Raw genomic sequence first — 26274 nt, forward strand, 5'->3', positions numbered from 1 at the left:
TCGGAGTATGGATTCGACGTCAACATAGTAGCGGTCGTCAAAGAGCTGGAGCCCTTAGGCAACAAAGTGCGCTGGCCGATGAAGAGCAACAAACCCGAATCGGAAAAGGATATGAGCAAGTGGTGCAAATTCCACAGCGATCATGGCCATAAGACGGAGGATTGCTACGCCCTGCGTAGAGAGGTCGCCTTCCAGCTGAAGAGAGGTAACCTTAAGCATTTGCTGGGAAGGAAAAAGAGCGCCGATGCAGGTCGCCCCAAGCCAGGAAATGTGACGGATGGCCCTCCAAAACCACCCGAAACCAAGGTAACAGTTAACGTTATTACTGGTGGTTCAGATATTTGTGGACTAACCTATTCTGCAGCCAAGAGGATCGCAAAGTCTACCATAGATAATGCAGATGTCCCGGAAGAAATCAGAGATTCCCAGGAAAAAGAATTGGAAGCGATGGCAATCACGTTCGACGACGACGACATCAACAACATCAACCGAGAGCATGAAGATTCTTTGGTAATTTCGCTGATCGTCGGGAATTGTCTGCTTCGAAGGGTGTTGGTCGACGGAGGCAGCTCCGCAAATGTCCTGTTCCGGAGCACTATGGAAGTCATGGGGTTGAAAGATAGCGACATCACCAGAAGGTCAACGACTTTGGTTGGCTTCAGCGGCGAAAGCATGTCGACTCTCGGAGACATAAATTTACCCACCTATGCAGGAGGCCTAAACCCTCAAACAAAGTTCAACATCGTCGACTGTCCCTCAGCCTACAATGCCATAATGGGCAGACCATGGATCCATCGACTGAAAGCCATCCCCTCAACTTACCACCAGTCAATCAAATTCCCAACCCCATGGGGAGTCCAAGAAATAAAGGGAGAACCCCGTGAAGCCAAACACTGCTAGAAAACGACCCTAAAACCTACCATGAGAACTGCCTAGCAATTACAGCATGGTCCGACACCAGACAATCCAAGTGACCTCGAAATTGACGAAGTACCATTAGACCCTAAAAAGCCAAACCAAACCGTCCGTGTCGGAGCCAACCTAGCACCTGAACTAAAGCAAACCCTCCTAGCCTTTCTCCGAGAGAATAAAGATTGTTTCGCCTGGTCTCATGAAGATATGACTGGAATAGACCCAAGCATCATTTCGCACAAGTTGAACGCCGATCCAAATCACAAGCCTGTCAAGCAGAAGCGTCGAAAGTTCGCTCCCGAACGAAATAAAATCATCAACGACGAAGTGCAGCAGCTGATCGACACCGGGAAAATCAGGGAGGTCAGATACCCAGACTGGCTCGCGAATGTGGTAGTCGTCAGCAAAAAGAATGGCAAGTGGAGAGTATGCATCGACTTCACCGACCTGAACAAGGCGTGCCCCAAAGATCCGTTCCCGCTCCCGCATATCGACGCCATGGTCGACGCTACGGCCGGTCACGAACTCCTAACATTCATGGACGCCTACTCCGGATACAATCAAATCCTAATGCATCCAGACGATCAAGAGAAGACGGCCTTCATGACTGATAAAGGTATATATTGTTATAAAGTTATGCCTTTTGGACTAAAAAATGCAGGTTCGACGTACCAGAGGCTAGTCAACAGAATGTTCAAGGACCAACTAGGGGACACGATGGAGGTATACATCGACGACATGCTGGTGAAGTCAAAGAAGTCAGAAGACCACGTCGGGCATCTTCGTCAAACCTTTGAGGTATTGCGTAAGTACGGTATGAAACTAAACCCCACTAAATGTTCGTTTGGAGTATCTGCTGGTAAATTTTTGGGCTATGTAGTAACACAAAGGGGAATTGAAGCTAGCCCCGACCAGGTCAGGGCCTTAATAAATATTCAGTCCCCCCGAAATGTTAAAGAAACCCAAAAACTGACGGGACGAGTGGCAGCATTAAATCGTTTTATTTCACGATCGTCAGACAAATGTCACCTTTTCTATAATGTTTTAAGGAAAAATAAAGGTTTTGAATGGACTGACGATCATGAAAAAGCGTTACAAGAATTAAAGAAATACTTAATGACGCCACCTCTTCTGTCGAAACCAAAAACTAACGAAACCTTGCAGCTTTACATTGTCGTCAGTGCTGTAGCCGTCAGCGCAGTTCTAACGAGGGAAGACGACGAGGCTGGGCAGCTCCCAGTTTATTACGTAAGTAAGACACTGCTCCCAGCCGAGGTAAGATACACATCCCTAGAGAAATTGGCTCTTGCTCTAATTACTGCCGTGAAAAAACTCAGGCATTATTTTGAAACCCACCACGTAGTGGTGATGACTAAATACCCACTTAAGTCTGTTTTGAGAAAACCAGATTTAACAGGTCGACTAGGCAAATGGAGCATTAACCTGAGCACAATGGACATCGAGTACCAACCCAGAAAGGCGATAAAATCGCAGGCCCTAGCAGATTTTGTGGCTGACTTCAGCCCCGACTTACAGGCCATCGCCGACAAGGAGGTAGAGGAAATCAACAACGTACAAAGAAATAGCAAATGGATCCTATTTGTCGACGGTTCGTCCAACCAACGAGGAGCTGGCCTGGGATTGGTGCTAAAGTCGCCACAAGGGGACATGATAGTAAGGTCTATATCTTGTGATTTTAAAGCAACTAACAATGAAGCAGAATACGAAGCTTTGATTGCAGGAATGATTGTCGCTAAGGACCTAGGGGCAACAGCCCTAAACGTATACAGTGATTCCCTTCTAATCGTCAGCCAGATGACAGGTGACTTCGCAGCAAAAGATTCCAAAATGACGGCATACCTCGAAATAGCCAAAGAAAAAGCCAAACACTTCGATCCATTCACCATCTCACAAGTCCCAAGAGACCAAAACGCCCAAGCAGACGCACTTGCAAACCTAGCCTCCGCCCTCAAAAAGACTACCTTCACGAACATCCCCTTAGTCCACCTACAAAAACCCTCCGTCGCAACTAAAGAAATTTTACCCGTCGACGCAATCGCCCAAGACGACGATTGGACCAAACCTATCATAGACTACTTAACCAAAGATATCCTTCCCAATGACAAAACAGAATCCCGAAAGCTTAAATACAAAGCCTCTAGATACCACATGGACGACGGAGTTCTATTCCACAAATCCGCGTCAGGACTATCCCAAAGATGTATCCAAAAACATGAACAACGGCCCATCCTCAGCCATTTGCACGACGGAATATGCAGTAGCCATGTCGGGGGAAGGAGACTAGCCAAAATTGCAAAAAGACAAGGATACTTCTGGCCGACGCTCCACGAAGACGCAATGCAATACGTAACCAAGTGCGACAGCTGTCAATGGTTCGCCAACACCATTCACAAGCCTTCAGAACCACTGCATCAAACGTTGACGCCATGGCCTTTCATGAGATGGGGAATGGACATCGTCGGGAAGCTCCCTGCGGCACCAGGACAGAGAGTCTATATGCTAGCACTAACTGATTATTTTTCTAAATGGATCGAAGCAGTTGCTTTGAAATAGGTTACAGACAAGGAAGTTATTGCGTTTATATGGACTAACATTATCTGCAGGTTTGGGATCCCGTCAGTAATCGTCTGCGATAACGGGTCGCAATTTATTAGCGACAAAACTCGTTCTTTATTGCAGAAGTTCCGCATAGAGTTGAGAACATCCACACCTAGGTACCCACAAGCCAACGGACAAGCTGAGTCTAGCAACAAAGTCATCATGGAAGCCATAAAGAAAAGACTAAAAGCAGCTAAAGGCAAGTGGGCCGACGAACTCCCAGCAGTCCTGTGGGCCAACCGAACGACGCCGAGAGAGGTAACGGGGCAAACACCCTTTTCCCTCGTTTATGGATGCGAAGCCGTCCTCCCAGTAGAAGCCGAATTCCCAACGTCAAGGTTCGGCCTCATGACGGAAGAAAGAAACCAGGAAGAGATGGAAGACAGCCTGGACGCAACCGAAAGAACTAAGAGAAACAGCCCTAATCAGAATGGCAGCACAACAACAGATCGTCGCTAGAAGCTTCAACAAGAATGTCAAAGCCAAGACGTTCCATCTAGGTGACTGGGTACTCAGAAAGGCGTTCCAGAACACAAAGAACCCAGCAGACGGTAAGTTAGCTCCTCCATGGGAAGGGCCATATGAGATCACACAAGTCGTCGGCAACGGTGCTTATCGACTGACGGACCAACAAGGTAACCCCATCCCAAGGAGTTGGAATGCAACCCATCTCAGGAAGTATTACTTCTAATGATCGTCAAAATATTTCGTCGACAAAGAGGTAACGCGCTAATAGATTCTCAAATTCATTTTGTTCATTCGAACTTTCTATGATTAAGTGTACTGACTTAAGCATCGGAGGGCCGTTGGCACGGTACTCTAACCATGTTGGTTTTGCAGAACGACGACGAAGTAAAGCAAAAGCAAAACAACAATAACCGTTCGACGACGATTAAACTGCCGACAACCGTAATACAACGAAAACCCGGGGCAAATCTGACCATAGCGTCCGACGGCAAACACCAGATACCTGAACAACCGAACTAGACTTCAGTGTTCAGCGTCGACGCTGGGACGCAAGGGGAATTGGCAAACATCGCAACGAAAGGCCTAAGTCACACAACGATATCGACAAGGCATGACCAGCAGTTGTAAAATATGATTAATAAAAGCTGAATTTTTCCAAAGTTTCTTATAAATTCCTGACATGTCAATATTTTAAACGTCTTTTTACATACTTATATTTTGAAAAACTGTTAGTCAAAATCTCTTATTTTACAGAGCATTGGATGAACGAAAAACAAAGTCACAGAAAACAAAGAAATACTTAGCACACAAAAGCAAGATGCACTGAGTATCCTGCATACAAGAAAGTTCAAAAGCCACTTGCCCTCAAGTGGAACAAAACACAACGACAAAGTAACATTGTTTGCAAAACATAAGAAATAAAAGTTCATACAGCACAGAAAAATAAAACCATCACAGACGATGGCCCTCAAGCATCAGCTCCGTCGACGGGGAGATCGTTGACGACCCCCTTGACGATGTCGTCGATTGAAGCATTGTCGTCGATACCTTCGACCTGCAACTCCTCTGCACCTTCCAGAAGTTGACCCACGTCAGTACCAGGTTGGCCCCCAACGATAGGAAGCTGAGCCTCGTCCACAGCAGCTGGTGGAGGAACGACGATGGAAGGCCCGGGGCCAGAGTCAGCAGTCGACGCCACTGCCGTATCCTCCTCTAGATCCTTGAGATCACCACCGTTAGCCAGAAAACGGTCGATCACCTCCTGGGGACGCCACTCTGAAGCCTTCCCATCCAGAAACTGCTTCATGAGCTTCGCCTTCAGCTTTATCTCCAGCTCTGCGTAGTCGTCCAAGGCGTCCTCCAGCTCCTTCTGGACGGTCGTCAGATCCTCATTCACCTTCACCAGAGCCTCTTCCTTAGCAGCAATGACCCCGACCTTATCCTCTAAACTCTTGGCTTGTTCCTTCAACTGCCCCCTCAACTGGTTAGCTTCCTCCTCAGCCTTCTTTTGCAGATTTGACACTTGGCTATCCAAAGCGTCTACCTTCTTGGTAACATCGTCCAGCTCCCTTTTCGTCCTTTGAAAGGCATTGACAGCAGTCCTTCGCTGATCCTCAGCATTTTTGGCAGCACTGTCTAACCTCTTCATCTCCTTAGCCAAACCAATCACCCTGTCCCTTAACACCAGTGAATTTTGCAAACACTGTCCAAACACATCCCAAGTCATCAACTGGAAATTCTTCGATTTAACAAACCAAACAAAACAAAACCACAATGAACTTACATAGAGATGAGCCGACGCTGCTTCAGAAGCTAGATCCAATGCAGAAGTCCCAGCCAAAAGCTCCCTAGACTTAGGGAAGAGCAGTTGATTCAAGGCAGGAAAGAGAGAGTGTTGATCGCCCTTTCGTATCTCCAGAAAGTTGGCAGGGAAGCGCGCCATGATGTCTGGCACCGGAGGCTCATCGTCAGTCTTTTGGTGCTTAGGAGGAGGAGACGGCGACAAAGTTATAGTCCCCTGGTCGTCGACAGTCCTCTGAGAGACTGGAGTCGACACCGTCTCCACCTTCTCAGGCGCGGCAATTGGCTGCTGATCTGCGGGAGGAAGACCCCGCTTCCTCCTCATGCGCAGGTCGGCCTCTTGTTGAGACAAGCTTCGTCCTCGACGAGCGCCTGGGGCAGCAGATTCTGCCAAAATCACGAAACACCGTAAATGAACACACGGGTCAAGATGCAAAAAATACAAAGCAAAAGCCAAAAGACAATGTAGAACTTACGAGTTGACATCGTCTCTTCTGAGTCTTCGACCCGTTGAGAAGTATTCTTCGGCGTCCCTTGTTCCTGCGACGGCTGCGCAGACGTCGTCTTCTTCTTCTTCGTGAAGGTCCTGACCGAAGGACTAAGGGAGAGGAACTTCTTCACGTTCGCCGATGATGTCTCCGACGATTCCGAAAACCCAAGATCCAATTTTGTAAAAATAAAGCCAAGATCAACCCATTTAGCTAATTCAAACTTAACAAACGATGATCGAAAAATAAACACTTACCCTTCAACGGCCAACCTTCCGTCAACCATGAGCCTTCGACACCCAGGGATACTTTCTTTACAAAAAGAAACCACTTCTTCCATCCCCTATCATTCACGTCCGTGTTCAAAACTAACCTACTCCCTTTCTTGGTCAAACTGACGAACCCATCTTCCCCCATTTTCATCTCATATCCTATAGCTAAGTCCGACAATGTGAAAGGTTCCTCCCAATCTTTGGTCTTTTCTGCAATCAGAGAAATAATTCTCCAACCCGAAGGCATCAATTGACCCGGACTGATACCTAAAACCTCCAAAAATGACCTCACCAAAGGCGGGAAAGGATATGTGATCCCCGTCTGTTCAAATGGATACCTATAGAACACCACGAAACCTTTCGGGCAGTCGTTCACTGTCTGACCAGGGCCCGGAATGTGTGCAAAGGTTGTGTCGGGAAAACCCGCCATCTTGATAAAATCGTTTCTCATATCCGGCGCCATGGGTGACCTTGATTGGGCCATCGATTTGGTCTGCGGAGGAACCGTCTCTCTTTTTTCAACAATACGAAGGGAAAACCTAGTTCTAGTTTTGGGGATTTTGCCCGACATTTCGCCCAAGAAATTAACAAACAAAGAAAGTAAGTTGAAGAAATTACCTAACAAAGGAAGACACCTGAAAGCTCTGAATCGCCGCCGCACGCTACCACCGGAAGAATTCTGTGCCAAAGAGAAAGAAAAAGCAAAGAAAAGAAGAAGAAATGGTGTAGAAATTTGGGGAAGGAGGAAGCGTGCTGCAGTAATTAAGGCAGGGAAGCGACGTTTAGAGTGAGAAAGTGGAGAAGGGAGTAACTGCTCATAGGAGAATGTGCTTCCACACGAAATGACGGAAACGCCCCCAAGTAAACCCACGTTTGTGTGTATTCTTTGATTTTCCTTGTTTCTTTTATGCTTTTGTTGTTTGTTTATTTTTTAATTGCCAAACGTGTATGTGGCAATTCACATTTAGCAATTAGGGGCAAATTGTTATGGGTAGAAATTCATATATGTAAGTCAACGACAGTCAGAGCGAGGTCAGGCGACGACGACTCTTCGTCAAGGACGAAGGACGAAGCTGCTTACCAGCATTCCTATTTTTCCGCAAGAAGATAAGCAAGAAGACTTGGTCTCATTCATCCTTCTCCAGTCCGTTGAAAATCAAAGCAGAGAGTATATTTCATTAACTGAATTCCGAGAATCAAGGATGGGAATTCCATCTCCAAAGCAACGGCTACAATTGAGAATTGGGACGTTTGTATATAAAGGGGGGGACACCTACGAATATCGGGACATTGCAACCTAGTAACTCTTAAGCTAAACACGCCTATTGTACGCAGGTTATACATTTTTGCCATAGTGAAAGTTTGGTAGATCCTCATTCTACCCGCGGTTTTTACCTTCATTGGGTTTTCCGCGTCAACAATTCCTTGTGTCGTTTTATTGCTTTCGTTATTACTTGCTTCCGATTTTATTTAGTTGATTCGTAGCCTAGATTTTGATATTCAATCCCACCTAACGAAAATTAGCATAAACAAGTACCATTATCACCATTAAAAACAACCTTTTTATAACTGCCTTAGAGTTCGAGTTGTGATTAAATCAAACTGCACAACATCAACAATCTAGAAGTAGCTCCGATACTAATGAGAAAAAACAAGAGCAACTCTTTATTCTTCACATAGAAGATGTTAATTAACCCCAATAATTCAAACATTCTACAACTTTTTTTGTATCCAAGTCCCAAGGAAGAACGGGGGAGTCCAGGATATGGGCACCTATCTTCCCATTAAGATCAATTCAAATGTTTTTGTATGAAATTCCTAGTTTCTTACAAAAAAAAAAAAAGCACGACACTTTCCTAAAGAGTCCCAAATTCCACCAAGAAAAATCAGCACAATATCTTAGCAATATCAAGAGATGGATCACCCTACACAAAACAAAGGTTTGAGATTTACTATGCCCCAAAAAAAAACCATATTTAGTTCAATTTTCGAACAACATACTACAAAAACTTAAACTCTAACATAAGCAACCTAGAATCCCAACAAAAATACACCTTTTTTTTTTTTTTTTTTATTACTAGCTCACTAAACTAGCAAAATTCATAATGAAAACAAACCAATCAACAAACATAAATAAAAACACCCAAATTAAACTCATAATCCAAAATCAACCATATTACAAAAACCCATCAAAGTTCCACATTATAAGATTAAATTACAATAATTCAATGAAAACCTACAAAATCCCAATTCCAATTAGACCAATCCCAATCCCAATCCCAATCCCAATCCCCGAAACCCAACAAACAAAACTAATTCCACAACAAATCAAAAACCCCATCAGATTCATAACCAAACAAAAACCAAAAAACAAAATAAAACATCATACTTCCAATAAAAACAGGAATGGCAGCAACACGAGCAAGGGTTAAAACAGTAGGCACTGTAAGCAAATTGGTAAAAGAACAATCATCCCCCTTATCCTCCTGATCTTTCTTGGTAGACAAAACGACATCGTTTCAATTCAAATCATCATTAATTACCCAATACATTAACTTTGACTACAGAAAATTAATTCGCTTAAATGCTAATTCACCGAGGAAACGTTATTAAAGAGCCCTTGAATTACATACTCAAATTCACCGCAATAAAGTTGTATTTTTTAATAGACCCAAATAAATCATACTCAAATTACATAGGCCAGCCGCCAGCAGTGTAAAAATCACTCAAATCATTCAAGATATCAAGAAACATTTCAACGATTACTCAAGATTGAAATGTAAGAAAGTAACACAAAATAATCGAAGTTCCCTACATAAAGCCAACAAAAATAGTTCAACAAACCATGGAAATAACTCAAATAAAGGATAGAACTCAAAGAACTAAGAGGGAAAAAAGAATACGAGAAACCCGTGCCTTGTCACAAATAGGTGAGTTTGTATGACCCGTGCCTTGTCACCCTAGTCATGTTAACAAAGTATCACGGTGTGCAGAAGGCATAGTAGAGTTATAACTAGTTCTTTGTCCGAACAATGCTCGGATATTCACAGGAAAAAAATTACATTTATATATTATTATAAGTTTGTATTTGTTTAGAGATTGTGTATATTTTAAATATTTTATTTATTTTAATTTATTGTTATTGTTCTATTATTTAGGCTATATATATTTTTTATTCTTTTTTGGAAAAAGATTGTTTATTTTATTTTTTCATCAATTGTGTTTTTTTTTCTAAGAAAAATAATTTTTAAAAAAATTAAAAGTTTTTGGAGGGAAATTTTTTAATGTAAACGTGACACGTGTAATTCTAGAATATTCCTGGTGATTACTTTAGTATATAGTATAGATTACCACAATCAGATAGCTCGAGAGACAAATAGAAATTCACACTCTAATTACCCATTTCCCCTTCTAATTAGTCATTTACTCTAAATATAAATAGCATAAAAAATAATCAAAGCATAATCAAACCAACTCTATATAATTCAAGAAACTAAAAAAGAAGACTAATATAAGAGCTCATGCAAAGAAAACAAATGCAACTCTAAAAATCCATCCTAATACAGAGAACCTCAATTAACACATCAAGAACAAAGCACAATCAATTATTATACCAATCAATCCACCAACTTTATATATAATTTCACCCAGACAAAAAATTTAGAGTACCCACAAAAAAAAAAAAAAAAAAAAAAAAAAAAAAAAAAATCAATTAACAACATGTTCACTATATTCACGGAGCTCATCACAACATAACCACAACTAATATGAGTAGCAAAATCATTAATACAACCAAAACAATCAAAATCCACATCTTCATCACTACAACCTCAATCACACAATACCCTTATTTAAGTCTTCCACAAAGTAGCAACATTATTAACATTTCAGATGCACTAATCAAGTCAATTCAAACCCAAGAAAAGCAAAAGTATGACAAGGCAAGCTAGCAATATGTATAGCTTCAACTACATACAATGCAATTCATAAGCAATAAAAGACAATAGAAGACCCCTAATGAGCTCACATTTCAGGTGTTCTAATGTCAAAGATTCTGACTGAGCCATCAGCGAACCCAGCAACAAATTGATCTCCATGAACTTGAGAAGCAGCCTACAAACCCATTTAACAGTTAAATTCTAATATCCAAATCAGAAATTCTCCACAACACAACACTTTCAAGTCTTCCATAACATCAACCCTAAGAAAATTAAAATTTAAGTTAAACCCCCCCCCCCCCCCCCAAAAAAAAAAAAAAAAAAAAAAAAAAAACAGCAAATCAAGAAATTAAGGGCTTGTTTGGCATCATTTTTTATTTTCAGTTTCCTATTTTTTTTTAAAACCAAAACCAAAAACAGAAAACAAGGAAAATGTGTTTTCACTTTTCTGTTGTCAGTTTTCAAAATTATCATGATTATAATAAGTTTATATAATTTTTGATTCATTATGGGACATATTTCATATACTTTTAAAAAACAAAAAACCAAAAAACAGAAAACCACAGCAATGCCAAACGAACCCTAAACAATTAAATTGAGAATAAAGAGAAAAAGGGATTGTAGGGAATATTTCAAGCATCCCACACTTAAGCCCCATTGTGATCATACACTTAAGCATGGTGGCGTCCAAAGGGAAGGAAGCTAGGGTAAAAGAGTCGCCAACAAGTTTTAGGTGTAAGAGTTTATAGGTAATATGAAGCGGAAAATCATGAATCATATTCATTAAAGCACCTAATCCCAAAATCGCATGCATAACACACAAGACACATAACCATACCTTTGAAGAGTGAATTCCACGTAGCTATTTGACAGGCAAATCAGGGAGAGAATAGAGCCCCAAGAGTTGCTCCTCTACTTAGTCCACGAGCTTCGAACGAGCCGTCCACCAATACTAGATTGGTCGAGTGAAAGGGAAAATCACGATCACCACCTTTAATGGACTAACCGACCACCACGAACCACCTTGAGAGGCACCGAGGAAGGAGAGAGAGCCGTGAAAGAGAGGGAAGTTTGAGGGGCTTGGTCTCGTGTTTGCTAACTCAGGTTTTTGATCTTATTGATCAATTGAATTATGTGCCATGCAAACCCCAAGCAACTAGTCTATATATAATCACATTATAATTAGACTAGGTTAGGAAGCCAAAAACCCTCCAATCCTCTCCATATGGCCGGTCACTACAGGGGATGAGGCCCATCATGGGCCTCGTCCTCTCGTGCTTGATCTAGGCCCTTTGTATGACCTTATAGGATCCATCCAATTGGGCTTTGGCCTATTTTACTAGCCCAAAGATCGTTAGTACCTCTAGCTATGATATAACGACGACCCAAATGTACGAACTTAATTATTTCCATAATTTGATCCATTTATATATCTAGTAATTGCACATGACGAAGACATAATTCCTTCAATCTCCCACTTGTCTAAGACAAGTATGCAATATTCAAATTCCTTAAGTTAATATGCGTCGATTTGATAATATGATTGCATCACATGTCAAGATCATATTAATCTACAAATCGTTTCTTGAAATCTGAGTTAGAATTACAAAACCAAATGATTACTGAGTAATACATTTGAACGCGACCACATATTTTCTGAATTCTCTTTCTTCAAGCGGCCATGACACATTCCCTAATTTAATAGGTAGACTCAATCCAATCTTGTGACAACAAGGCTCCCACTCAACCTTTGAAATAACCAGGAAACATCCTTTATAGCCTCCAATAACGGGTAGACGTTTGAATGTACCACAGTTAAATCAATCAATGAATAGAATCAATGTTCCACTCATGTCAAAGGAATCCACTAATATATCCGGAATCTCTATACTTGAACTTCAAAGTAGGTCAATAGTTCGATCATGCATCATTCATGCATATTAAAGTGATTAAGCGAGCATCACTATGCCCCTATAGCCCATGAAACTGTGCTATCCAATCAATCTTACATGCTAGTCCATTTATTGAAATCATTTATGTCCACTTTAATGATTTCGAACTAGGAACTTAAATAATATATGAATTTTGTTCACTTGTGGGGTTTCATTCACCAGATCATCAACCTGATGAGCCCATCAATTCATAATTATTTTGGACATTTTATTTAATTCCAAAACCATAATTAAATAAGAGAAATAATATTTCTATTTTAAACATAATTCTGCAAATATATCCATTCCTTATGTAATATGTTTTCTCAAAACATACACAACTTAAATTAATATAATTTGCTACAATCCAAGACTTTAATATGACTCTCATATCTTAGTCTATGGAAGGGGTTTAGTGATTTCTCACTCATAATAAAACTTTGCAGATCATGACATCCCGCTTGTCATTGATCTCATAAACGAGGTGATATCTCATATCTATTTGTTTGGATTTGTGATGTGACCCTGGCTCCTTTGTTTTGGCAAAGGTGTCCTTTTTGTCACAAGACAATTTGATCCAAACCTCCTCTTTAACTACTCTTACTGTAGCTAAATACACATATTCTGACATTGAGTATGCAACAGCATTCTGCTTTGAACTTTTCAAGCTTACTGTACTTCTCCATTCAGACAAAAAATGTATCTAGATCAACATTTAAAGTCATCTTGCATGTTTGGAAACTTGCATCCATATAACCTTTTGACAACTTGTTCACTCTTAACACCATAAACTAGAAAAATTCCTCTAGTGCTTCTCAAATACTCAAGGATTTGTTCTTGGTAACTTTCAGTATGCTTATTCTGAATTTAATTGAAACCTGTTACACATGCACAACTCATATGTAACATCTTACTTTGTACATATCATGGCACATATAATGGACCCTTTTGCAAAAGCATGAGGTAAACTATCCATACAACTCAACTCTACTAGTTTTTGAAATCACTGAGTTTTCTGAGTGTAATACCATGAAACATGGGAAGATATCCTCTCTTAAAGTCTTACTTCATGAACTTGTCAAGATCCTTATCAACATAAGTCTCTCAATGTTGTCCATTCTTCAAGATTCACTTCGTGGATCTTGATTCCCAATATGTACTTAACATCTCCTAAGTCTTTCATATGGAAACAACTCTTTAACCACTGCTTGACTTATTCAAGCATTGATATGTCATTTCTAATGAATTGTATGTCATCTACATACAAGACTAAGAAGACCAATTGCTCCCACTAAACTTCTTATCTCTACAAGATTTCCTTTTCGTTCTTTTTAGGAAATTAAACTGTTTGATTGCCTAATTGAAACAAACGTTCCAACTCCCCGATGCTTACTTCAATCCATTAAATAAATTTCTGAATTTTGCAAAACTTTCTAGGATTTCTGGATTTCAAAACTTTTAGGTTGTATCATATACATATCCTCCATCAAGAACATTTTAAGAAGGTGATCTTGATATCCAATTCTAAACTTTGTAATCAAAATCAACAATCACTAGAAGAATCCAAATAGGCTTACGCAACTAATAGGTTTGACCCCATTTGTAAGACCATCATGGACTAACACATCTTTACAGACATGGAGTCCATTCTGGATTTCATGGCCTTAAGCCACTTCTTGAGTTGACACTTACCCAAAGCTTGCTTGTAGGGTATACGTTCTAACCATTCCAATAGGAAAATTTTAGAATCCATCTTTCCTCAGAATTTCAACAAACTGTTTGTTTTGATCCTAAGTAACCTACGATAGGTATGAGCAACAATAGAATTATTCTCTCCAACTTTTTGAAGTCTTTCATTCAAGTAGGATGATAGAAGCCTCGGTAGTTGAATTAGCTTGCTTCGACATATGATTTATCAAATTAGTTGATTTCATACGCCTTCGTCTCTGATGTAGTACTATCCACATCCATTTGTTGCTCGTCTCGATCTCATCGAGATCTAATTTTACTCCCACTTGGCTTTGTAGGAAGAGATTTCTTTCTATAAAGACATTATCGCGAGCAATAAACATTTTGTTATCTACGCGATTATAGGAATAATACCTCTTAGTTTCCATGGGAAAACCCATGGAGAACTATTTACTTGATTTAGGGTTTATTATGTCATCTTTGTAAACATTGTACATCGATTTCATAACCCTTAATCTTGTTTAGAAAAGGCAAATTTTGGAACATTTCCAAATCATAACTTTTATGATGTCTCTTTAATTGCTTTGGTTGAGTTTATGTTTAGTATATTCGCAATTGTTGTTCTAATGTATATCCTCAAAACGATATTTGTAAATCATCAAAGCTAATCTGGGATCAAACCATGCCAAGCAAAGTTTGATTCCTTCTTTAAACATACATTTTTAATTGTAATGTTTCTGGATTGTGAATTAATTCAACAATTCTTTTAGATGATCATTGATTTTGAGTTAAATATCTATCACAACAATCATATTGTGGTGTTAAATTATTTGTCTTAAACTGATTTTACATTTCATTTTGGAATTCTTGAACTTTTCAATGATTCCAAGCTTTACTTCATTAAGTAATTATCAATATAGTTACTTAAATCGTTAGTAAAAGCAATGAAATAGTTAAATCTCTTTGCTAATTCTTGAAATTATGGTCCACACACATCATATGTATGAGTTCCAAAAGGTCATTAGCTCTTTCACCCTTCAACTAAAAGGCGACTTGGTCATTTCACCTTTATCAAGCATGACTTTTAATTCTCAAGTGATTCATAATTAAATAAGAATTAGAGTCCATCCAATTGTTATTTTGGATGTGTAAATGGTTTATGTGACCTAACCTTACTTTGTTATAAGTAAGTTTTCTTTGAATCATCTAATTTTGCTTTTGCAATTTACTTTTATCTATGTCATAAACAAAATTAACTCATATCTAGCATAAATGAAAACAATTTTTATTACCTTAGTAATGGATCAACACTTGTCCATGCCAAGTAAAAAACGAATCAGTATTCAAACCAAAACTGAAAATTGTCTCATCCAAAATTGGAAATTGTTCTAAAATCATGATAAACTAATCAGAAATAAAACTATGAAGCTTTCTTGGTCACTCGAACACTTCTAGTGCACCTTTTAGCTCCATTTCCCATGCTAGCTTCACTTGTTTGCAGTTCCTGTCCAACATTAATAATGTTAAACACTGCAACTTGGTATCACATACCTAAGTGAAAGTTAAAATATTTATAACAAGATACTTGAGGTTGATGCTCCATTCTTCTTTAGGAAGTCAAGGTATTTCTGGCAGTTGCGCTTCCAATGCCCTTTCTTCTTACAGTAAAAGCATTCACTTTCATTTGCAGTCTTGGGTTTTGGAGTCGCTTTAGGCTTTTCAGGAGCTTTAGCAACTGACTTGCCATAGCCCTTAGCCTTCTACCCCTTCTTCTTGAACCCCTTTCCCTTTTGAACCATGAGAACCTCTTTCTTAGGTTCTTTAGGGATTTGCTTCTCGGCACTAACTAACATAGCATGCAACTCATTCATGGTCTTCGTAGCATCAGACATGTTAAAGTTCATGATAAATTGGTTGAAAGTTTCAGGAAGTGAATGGAGAATGATGTCTGTTGCCATCTCATCACTATATGGGTGCCCCAGTTTCTCCATATTTTGAATAATGCCGATCATTTTGAAAACATGATCATGAACTGTGGTACCTTGCTCCATCTTATAGTCTAGAATTTCACGATGAAGCTCGTATCTTTCAACTCTTGCTTGTTTCTTAAATAAGGCTTTGAGTTCTTGAATGATTGTATACGCATCCTGATCCTCAAAACGCTTTTGAAGACTAGGCTCCATGGTAGCAATCATTAAGCAAGTGATAGGCACAACTCTCTCATGAGTTTCCTTGTGCTTCCTGATCTCTGCCACAGTTGCATTTTCTGGCAAAGGTCCTGGCAATGGGGTGTCAATGACATCCTCTCTACCTTCAGATTTCAAAGCAAGCCTTAGCATCCTTTCCCAAGTGGAAAAGTTTTCTCCTGTCAACGTATCCTTCTCAAGGAATGGTCGCAAATTGTAAATGTTGTTGTCATTGTGATTACGGCTACCCATCTTTGTCAAAATAAGGCAAAGTTTAATAATTATGTTTAATTTAACAACTAAAGTACCATAAACGAATTAATTAGGTAACTTTAAAAGCACTTTATTCAATATTAAATGATCCCAATTAAATTTTAATTGATTCCAAGACCCTTTATTCGTGTAATAATTGACCGGACTTTGGCCCTACCATCAACCATTACATTTTCAAGGTGAGTAAACTCTTTACTGAATACAAATCTTGTAACTCTTGGTTGAATAATTAATCATCATATGTTTAATTATTACCCTTTGCTTCAAGGTTCTAAACTCTTTAATTAGGTAACCTTGTTGAGCACAACCAATTAAAATTGTAAAACTTGATTTACCCCAACTCTCCCAAGATATAAAATGACACCCAGCTTTGGCATGACCTATCATAAATATCAAAGGCTTATTGGGTTTTTAATTGGAAAATCAATCTCAATATTACTGGGACCTAGATTTATTATGTTGTGATTATATAGTGAACTCTAGCGCATCATCAATCAACATAAATAAAATCTAACATGCATAATCTACTAATGCAATAAAACATGACATAGTATGGCCCCTTAGTCCTAAGAAAACTAGAAAAGTAAAGCTCCCACTTGAATCATCATGGATCTCCATCCACCTTACTTCTTTGGGCCTTCACTTCATGAGCTTCTTTGGACTAACACTTTTTAAATAACTAATCTATTTACTTTAAATAAAAGTTACAAAAATACTTAACGGTACGCAGACCGTATTTAGATTACATAAATACATCACGATACTCAGATCGTATTTAGAATCTATGGGCCATACTAGTCTATATATAGCAACATAATATCATATATTATAAAAGTGTCATATAATAAATCACTCAACATGCTTGTTTAAACTACAACATCGAATGTTCATAATTAAGGCAATGCATTTCCTAAAATATCTCATATTTTAAATCATAATTAGATAATATCGTCTATTATTCATGACCAATTATAAAATATCATATATTTTAATTTAGGTATGAGATAGAATCAAATCTTATTTTAATCTAGAAAGATAAATCATATTTAATCTTCCATGATTATTCTAACAAACTTAGGAGATTCTATCATAATTACTAGCCAATCAAATAATTTTAAATCAATTATATCCTAATGTAATTATGGGATAATCACATTATTTAAATAAATTATTATCCTTTTGGAATATGCTCATAATATCCTAATCAATCTTATCCAAAATTAACCACTTAATTATGGATAATTACCAATTTAACAACTTTAAATATGGATAATATCAAATTTAACAACTTTTGTAAGATTTGATTTTATCCTAAATAAAATATTTTTATTTCAAATCAAAAGATTATATTTCAAAGATTTTATTTTATCCCAAAATAAATCATATTTATCTTAAAATATTTTTAAAATAAAATAATTAATTTTTTTTTTTTGAAAAACTACCGCCACCTCGCCGCCCACCGTGGTTGGCTAGCCGAAGCTAACCACGGTGGCTGGCTGCCGACAGTAGCCACTGCCGCAAAGGACAGCAGCGAGCAGTAGCAGTGGCACCACGGCAGTAGCGTGCAACACTTGCACAGCTGCTGCCCAGCCACCATGGACCACCACCCTCCCTTCCCTTTCCCTCTTGGACTGCCAACAGGTTGGCAGCCGTCGTGGCTGCACCACCCAGCCGCAGCTGTCGGCTATTAAATTTTTTTTTTGTTGTTTTTAATTTAATTAAAATAAATTTTATAAAAATTAAATTAAATCAGTCCACAAATTAAAATTAAATCATCATCATTCAATATTAAATTTAGGGTTCAACATAAAATTAATCCCAATTTAATTCTAACTCTTAAAATTAAATCGATGATCATACTGTAGACACCCATTTGTGTCTCCCCAAAACCAAACCCAGTGATGAATGCCTTGCACGTTGTGTTATTATCGAATTAGGTGAAAGTGATTTGAAAGCCAAGTGTTGCGGTTTAGTTTTAATTAAATTCTTTTCTCTCTGTTTTTGAAAATGACTTTATTTATTTGAAAACGTCCAATTCAGTTTATTTTGGTCCATGATAAGGGTCCAATAATGGTGTAGATGGATGGGGCTTGAAAAGACCTTTCCAACGATATATTATAAGCCCAATTCCGATGAATAATGAGGAAGTTATGGCCAAAATACTAAACTGGGCCCAAACCGGATTTTACCTACGACCCAATGATCATGTGGAGGGTCCAAAGGTTTAATCCTATTCCTAAACTAATTAGGATTGCTTAGAATCTTCTATAAGTTTCTAAAATATCTTAATTATCCTTTTTTGAAAAGATAAAATCATAGAATTTGATTTGAATATAAACTTTCCTTTTTTAAAACTTTCCTAATTCTATTCGGATTTAAACATGTTCAAAGATAGTCAGATATTATTTTCGTGCCTCATATTTTTTATCCAAATTTTATATGGTTGGATAGATATTGAAATTATCTTTCCAATGATATATTATAATAATAAATCGGAGCTATAACGAAAAAGATATTAAAGATATACAAAACTCTATCCAAAGCTGACACCCTTTCACTATTTCGGCCATATCTTTTTATCTAAAAAAGATTTTAATCTGATTCTAATTGCATTAGAAAGTACACTTCAAGAGCTTTCCAACGACATATTATATGACTTATTTGGACTTCTAGATCAAAAGATATGATAAAAACAAAATCCGCAAAAACTGTCTCTGTCGCCAAACGACAGTTTTGTCGCCTCGCGACAGACTCTGTCGCCTGGAGACAAGATAAATCTTTGGCGACAAGGTCGGTTTGATTAGCGACAGAGTGGAGTTTTATTCCTTATCAAATTCTATGATTTCCTGGACTGTTTTCTTATAAATAGGGTCCGAACCTCTGTTTTTAATCATCATCAACTCTCATCATCTTTCATCAATTCTCCCAATTCTCTAATCAACTTTCATCAACTTTCATCAATTCTTACTATCAATTCTCTCTATTCTCTCTCTAAGCAATATATGCTTTCTTTCTCCCTTTCTTTCTAAACTAGTTTTTCAAACACAATATTCCGCATTCACAAGATCTTGAATCTCTTAGCCAAGTTCGAAGTTGCCTTCGCCCTAGACGTGCAAGGTTTGATAATTTCTGAGGGTTTGGTCCAAAACTAGTCTAAAACTTTATTTAATTTGATTTCAATTTAATTCTTTAATTATTCTTTATTATTTTCATTGAAGTTTACTAACTTGTGTATTTTGTTATTAGAAAGAGGTACGAGGCTTCAAAGTAAGTAGATTAGCTTACTCCCTATTTCTTTCACAATGTAGATTGCATGCTTATTATTGTTTATAATTCCTAGTATCATGTTAGGATGCTTTTAATGCTTTCTAGTATCATGTTAGGATTATTTTATGCTTTCTAGTATCATGTTTAGGATGCCTTTATTCTTTCTAATATCATGTTAGTACCATGTTAGGTTTAAAGCTTTGATCTTTATTGCTTAGTGACATGCTATGATTTGTTATTAATCTTGTTAGTATCATGCCTAGGATCTTGCTATTACGTTTAAGCTTTATTATGCCTTATCATGCTATTATCATCATTGTTATTGTTCATTATTGTTTATTATTATGTTGCTTGATATTATATTTTGTTATTGCTTGATCACGCCTTTTATGCAGGTTTAAAGGGAATTTGTACTTGAAATCACGCTTAATAAGATAATTATTAATTTGGTTTAGGCTAATGTGATTTTAACTCAAGTGATCGCCAATAATAGTATTATTTGTGCATTAATATTCAACCAACATAGATTAAACAGGGTAGGTTTAATATAATGTTTGTATGTTATTCGAAAAGCGCACATGAATACGAGCAGAACAAAGTAGAGGCCTATTTTATAGGGCGGGTCCTTTCTTTTGTAGATTGGATTCGTACCCTCATCCCCGGACCCTGTTTGGTTCAAGACCTTATGGAGTAGTTGACGGTCCTTTGGATTGTCTTTTGGGTTTACAAGTTCCTAAAACTTGTTGGCGACTCTTTTTGCTCTTTGTCTTTCCCTTTGGAACGCCACCGTACTTTCGTGTATGATCACAGTGGGGTTCAAGTTTGGGGTTATCATAATGCTTGAAATATTCCCTACACATACATAAAACATTTTTATGCATAAATCAATCCGATTAAAATTGTGAAACATAAAACAATTCGAATTAAATCAAAATCAAGCACAAAAATTATATTTTAGGGCTGGGATTTTCGAAAAATTTGAAAATTAAGGTTAGGGGGTTCGAAAATTTTTGAATACTTTAGGGCTAAATTTCGGTCCTCTTCATGGCTATTTGAGCATAATTAAATCATATTCAATCAATTCCAAAAGTTTAATCACATTAAAATAATAATTGAACCATAATTAAATTAATTTCTCCCTCTTAATTGATTATAAAATTAAAATGGACTTCAAATAATCGTATTATTATAATCTAGCGCGTTCATGCAAGAGGCTAACTGATACAACTGTAAGAGTTTATAGATACTATGAAGCGGAAAATCATGAATCATATCCATTAAAGCACCTAATCCCAAGATCGCATGCATAACACACAAGACATAATCATACCTTTGAAGCGTGAATTCCACGTAGCTATTTGATAGGAAAATCAGGGAGAGAATAGAGCCCCTAGCGTTGCTCCTCTACTTAGTCAACGAGCTTCGAACGAGCCGTCCACCAATACTAGATTGGTTGAGTGAAAGGGAAAATCGCGATCACCACCTTTAGTGGACTAACCGACCACCACAAACCACCACCACCACGAACCACCTTAAGAGGCGCCGAGGAAGGAGAGAGAGCCGTGAAAGAGAGGGAAGTTTGAGGGGCTTGGTCTCGTGTTTGCTAACTCAGGTTTTTGATCTTACTGATCAATTGAATTCTGTGTCATGCAAACCCCAGGCAACTAGTCTATATATAATCGCATTATAATTAGACTGGGTTAGGAAGCCCAAAACCCTCCAATCCTCTCCATATGGCCGGCCATTATAGGGGATGAGGCCCATCATGGGCCTCGTCCTCTCGTGCTCGATCTAGGCCCTTTGTGTGATCTTATAGGATCCGTCCAATTGGGCTTTGACCTATTTTACTAGCCCAAAGATCGTTAGTACCTCTAGCTATGATATAATGACGACCCGAATGTACGAACTTAATTATCTCCATAATTTGATTCATTTATATATATCTAGTAATTGCACATGACGAAGACATAATTCCTTCATTAGGAACTTGTAAACCGTTCACAGGGTGAAGGTTACACCTCTTCACGATCCATGAGATCGCTAACTCCATAGTGGTGTGAAACCATGACTGGATATTCGGGAATGAAGGTACAAATCTAACCTAAAAGAGATTAAATCTGCCCTAAAAATAGGCCTCTAATTTATTCTTCTCATATTCATGTGCACTTTCTGACTAACATACAATCAATAGGTTAACCCTAAACCTGTTTAATCTATGTTGGTTGAATATTAATGAAAAAACAAAACTATTATTGGCGATCACTTGAATTAAAATCACATTAGCCTAAAAAAGATTATTAATTATCTTATTAAGCGTGATTACAAGTACAAATTCCCTTTAAGCCTGCAAGAGAGGGCGTGATTAAGCAATAACAATAAGATAAAGCAACATAATATTGATACAACAAATCATCATTATAATAACCTCAATCTCATCAAAGCATAATAATATTATTGGCAAGATCCTAGGTATGATACTAACAAGATTAATAACAAATCCTAGCATGTCACTAACAATAAAGATCAAAGCTTTATCCCTAACATGATGCTAACATGATAGAAGAAATAGGAAGCAACCTAAACATGATAATAGAAAGCAATAAATAACATCCTAAAATGATACTAGGAATTAATATAATTTAAGCATGATTTCTATATCAAAAGAATAATTAAGTAATTAAATACTTGCTTTGATACCTCGTATCTCTTTCTATCAAAACAATACACACGTTAGTAACTTCAATGAAAATATTAAATCAAACAATTAATTTAAATAGGGATTTGGGACCGAACCCTCAGAAATTATCAACCTTTCACGTCTAGGGAGAAGGCAATTTCGAACTTGGCTAGGTGTGTCTAAGTCTTGTGAAGGAGGAATTTTGTATTTGATAAGGCAAGTCTTAGAAAATCAAGAGAGAAGGAAAGAATAAGCTTCTAGCTTTTAAAGAGAAGAGAATAGATGATTGTTGATTATTGTGAATGATTGTTGATGATTTAAAAACGGAGAATATCGACCCTATTTATAGAAAAAGTAGTCCGAAAACAATAGAAAAGAGTCAGAATTCGAATCGGAATAAAATTGGTTCTGTCGCAGAGCGACAGAGCTTTCGCAGAGCGACAGAGCTTTCGCGGCGCGACAGAGCTATCGTGGCACGATGAGATAATTTTTTGCAGATTTTGTTTTTATAATATATTTTGATCCAGAAGCAGAAATAATTCATATAATATGTTGTTGGAAAGCTTTTGAAGTCTACTTTCCAACCCAATTAGAATCAGATTAAAATATTTTGTAGATAAAAAGATATGGCCGAAATAGTAGAAAGGTATCAGTTTTGAATAGAGTTTCGTATTTCTTTCATATCTTTTTTGTTATAGATCGGAATTAATATTATAATATATCATTGGAAAGATAATTTCAAGATCTATCCAGCCATATAAGATTTGGATGAAAATTATGAGGAACAAAAATAATATCTGAATGTCTTTGAACATCTTTAAATTCGAATAGAATTAGGTTTTAAAAAAGGAAAGTTTTATTCAATTTCAAACTCTTTGATCTTATCTTTTCAAAAAGGATAATTAAGATCTTTTAGAAACTTATAGAAGATTATAATTAATCCTAATTAGTTTAGGAATGGGATTAAACCTTTGGACCTTCCGCATGATCATTGGGTCGTAGGTAAAATCCGATTTGAGTCCAGTTTAGTATTTTGGCCATAACTTCCTCATGATTCATCGGAATTGGGCTTATAATATATCGTTGGAAAGCTCTTTTCGATCCCAATCTAAACACACTATTATTGGACCCTTCTCATGGACCAAACTAAACTGGACTGGATGTTTTTCATAAATAGGGTACAAAAAGGAATATTTTCAAAAATAGAAAGAAATATTTTTGTTAAAACAGAAGCATTCACAAGTCTCTTTCACATTTCACCTTGTTCAATAATCAATGACGTGAAAGATATTCATCATTGGGTTTTGTTTTTGGGGAGACACAATTAGCTAGGTATCTACATGGATACAAGGATGAGATTGAAGAGTCTCCTGGTCAACTTTGACAAAATTAGCTCCATGGATATCCCAAATTCAACTGCATGTTGAATATGAGAATTAATACAAAAAAAAATAATTAACCATCAAAAATTGAAAAATTTATTGAAATCAAAACCCTAAATAACTTGAATTAGGGAATTGAAAAACGATTCTCGAATGTAATCAACAATTTTAGAAGTAATTCAACAAAAATATAACGCAAAGCTAAATAAATTAGAAACCCTAACATTAAATTGTAGGTGTTTATAGGTACTACGCAGCGGAAATAAACATGAATCATATTCATACAGTACCTAATCCAAGGATCTAATGCATAACACATAAAGCACAAATAATTGTACCTTTGGAGCGTGATTCCACGTGCGATCGAGCAAGAACAAAAGGAGATAAAGAACCCCAAGCGTGATTCCTCTACTTGGTCCACGGGCACAGATTAAGACCTCCACTAATGCTAGTTAGTCGCAATTGAAACCTTCAATTGACCTTCTATGGAGAAGAGCGACATGCTAACCAAGAACCACCACGATATCCACCACGAACCACCACCTAAGGGGCGGCCGTACAAACGTGAGGGGAGGAGAGAGATAGCCGTGAGTTAGAGAGAGGATTAGGGTTTTGGGATTGGTTGCCTTGATGTCAAAATTCACAGTGTGTGAATTATGACTACTTCTTACAAACCCTAGGCATGAATCTTATTTATAGATCTCATCTCTAAATAAGAGCCCATGTCATAAGCCCAAAACCTAATTCCAATCTAACTATGCTAGCCCAATCCAATTCATGATTAGTTAATTGCTCATGAGGCCCATTAATGGGCCTCTTACTTGCTTAACCCAATACCCTTGTTGTGTGACCAATATAGGATCCATTCTAAAGGGCTTTGGGCTATTTGACTAGCCCAAAGATCATCTCTCATAGTCTAGCAACAGAGGATGACGCCCCAATAGAATGAACTTATTATCTCCATAATAGTGATCCTTGATATATCTAGTAATTGCACTTATCGAAGACATAATTCCTTCAATCTCCCACTTGTCTGAGACAAGTGCGCAATATTCAAATTCCTTAAGTCAATGTGTGTCGATTTGATAATATGATTGCATCTTATGTCGTGATCATATTAATCTACTAATCTTTTCTTGAAATCTGAGTTAGAATTGCAAAACAAATGATTACTACGTAATCCATTTGAGCACGGCCATGCATTTTCTGAATTCTCCCTCCTCAAGGGGCCAAGACACATTCCTAATTAAATAGGTAGACTCAATCCAATCTTATGGCAACCAAAGCTCCCACTCAACTTCTAAAATAACCGGGAAACACCCTTTATAATCTCCAGTTACGGGAAGACGTTTGAATGTACCACAGTTATATCATCCATTGAATGAAACCAATGTTCCACTCATGTCAAAGGAATCCACTAATATATCCGGAAGTTCTATACTTGAACTTCAAAGTAGGTCTATAGTTCGATCCTGCATCATTCATGCATATCCATGTGATTGACCGAGCATTATCACTATGCTCCTATAGCCCATGAAACCGAGCTATCCAATCAATCTTACATGCTAGTCCATTCATTGAAATCATTTATGTCCACTTTAATGATTTCGAACTAGGAACTTAAATAATATGTGGATTTTGTTCACCTGTGGGGTTTCATACACCAGGTCTCTAAAATAGATAACCTGATGAGCCCATCAATCCATAATTATTTTGGACATTTTATTTAATCTTAAAACCACGATCAAATAAGATTGAAACTTTGTTTCAATTGATAAACATAATTCTGCAAGCTAATGTATTTACTTTTGTAATATGCTTTCTCAAAACATACACAACTAAAATTACATAACTTGCTTCAATCCAAGAACCTTAGTATGACTCTCATACCTTGGTCATGGAAGGGGTTTAGTAAGTAGAGTTCATGAGACATTCTCATAAACATGAACTTTGCAATTTCTAAATCTTATAATCATTTTCATCTCCATACACTAAGAATTTTCCTTCGCCCTTTCGCAAGGAATGAACTTGGGAATTTCTAATTTGTATTCCAACGTTACATTGGATTTCGATTGAAATCTATCATCACTTGTTATTTAAAACACGTGAATCAAATAGTCGAGTATAGTCCATGGCATGCATGATGAATCCTTTGCGAATAGCATAAGGATCATCACTCAAAGTCTTAATTTCATCAACCTTTCTCAAGGTATTGAATCATTGAGCAACGTGCCATGTCACATGGGATTGAAACTCTTTTCAATATAATGTTGAACCTTATAAGAATCTTATCAATATAAACTTCTTAACCAAAATTCAAACATCCTTCGAGACCTATCTATATAGATCTTGAATGCCAAATGTACTCATCT

General features: G+C 37.5%; 1 pseudogene; it reads right to left on the minus strand.

Annotated features, from left to right (window-relative positions):
* Window positions 1-26274, minus strand: part of LOC145580817 (wall-associated receptor kinase 1-like) — a 77929-nt pseudogene that overhangs the window by 27216 nt on the left and 24439 nt on the right.

The sequence above is a fragment of the Chenopodium album genome, chromosome 15 (genome assembly GCF_948465745.1).
Source record: "Chenopodium album chromosome 15, dcCheAlbu1.1, whole genome shotgun sequence".
Lineage (NCBI taxonomy): Eukaryota > Viridiplantae > Streptophyta > Magnoliopsida > Caryophyllales > Amaranthaceae > Chenopodium > Chenopodium album.